Here is a 1,390-nt window from a genome sequence, read left to right on the forward strand (position 1 = left end):
ATCTGTGTGAGTTAGCATAGACATGTATATTTCCTTAGTCTGTTAGCTGAGAAGGCCTAGAATCTTGTGGACATCTCACTAGCAACAAACACATCTACTGCCCAGATATTAGTTTCTAATAGCAGTCTTCAATATAAGGAACTAGGGCTCCTTTGAGATTTGACTGTTTCTAGGACTGGGTGAGAAATTTATATGATGAGCAAAGAGCATATTATACAGTTTGAAATTAAGAAAGTGCCTAGAAAGAAAGAGAGGAAACAAGTAAGAAAAGAGGGAAGGCAGGAAGGCAGGAAAGAAGGAAGGAAGGAAGGAAGGAAAAATAATGATGGAATATGTCAAAATGATACAGGAGCCAACTGAAAGTGTTTCCAATGGCCAAAGCCAGAACAATTTGAGCAACAAAATAAAGTAGAATTTTAGAGCTGAATTATTATCCCAAGTATGAAACGTTTCAATAACACACTGATGTGAATAAATGATTGAACAAATTATAAATAGGGGAAAACATTCAAATCTCACAGGCAGAAGAATTCCAAATGATTTATGTAGATACTCCGCCCTCAAGGAGGTACAGCAGAACTCTCCACTCCTTGTGTGTGAGTTGCACATAATGACTCCTCTCCAAAAATTATAATATAGAAAGAAGAAGGGAATAACTTTATTGTGGAGAAAACTGACAAATCCTCCCTCAGCCAGGTCACCAAGGTTAACGTCAGCACTGACAAGCCACGTTGATAGTATGTACTCTTCTTATGCGATGAGATTGTCAATTCACTTCCATGGTTTTCCTCCCCAAAACTCATTACCCCAGTCTAATCTGTTGCGAAAAACATCAGAAAAACCCCAATTGAGGGACATTTCAGAAAACACTTGATCAGTACTCCTCAAAATTGTCAGGGTCATAAAAAACAAGAAAAATCTGAAAAACTGTGACAGTCATGAGAAAAGTAAGGAAACATGAAGACCAAACGTCAGGTTCTATCCTCCATGTGCACTTGGAACAGAAAAAGACTTAGGGTAAAAACTAAGAAAATCTGAATCAAGGGTATACTTTAATTTATTAACAACAACAACAAGAATATCTGACATTCGTCAAATCACTCAGGTGCCTGAGTCTTACTGTGGCATCTGCAGATTCTCTTCCTGTCAGTAAATTGACTTTTAGTTCTAAGACAAAAATCTGAAGGATGCACCAATGTATGAAACCAATTCGAGTATTTTCTTTAGCACAAATACTTGGGGTCTCTTTATTCTGGGAGAAGAAAGATAAAAGAACAGATTGGGCCATCAGGAAGCACGGATTTGACTCCTGAAAGAACGACATGCTGAATGACATTCTGGAAATGGATTAGTTTTCTCTCTAGGCTTGCATTTCCCCATGGGTATAATT

This window comes from Diceros bicornis, chromosome 31, assembly GCF_020826845.1.
Source record: "Diceros bicornis minor isolate mBicDic1 chromosome 31, mDicBic1.mat.cur, whole genome shotgun sequence".
NCBI lineage: Eukaryota > Metazoa > Chordata > Mammalia > Perissodactyla > Rhinocerotidae > Diceros > Diceros bicornis.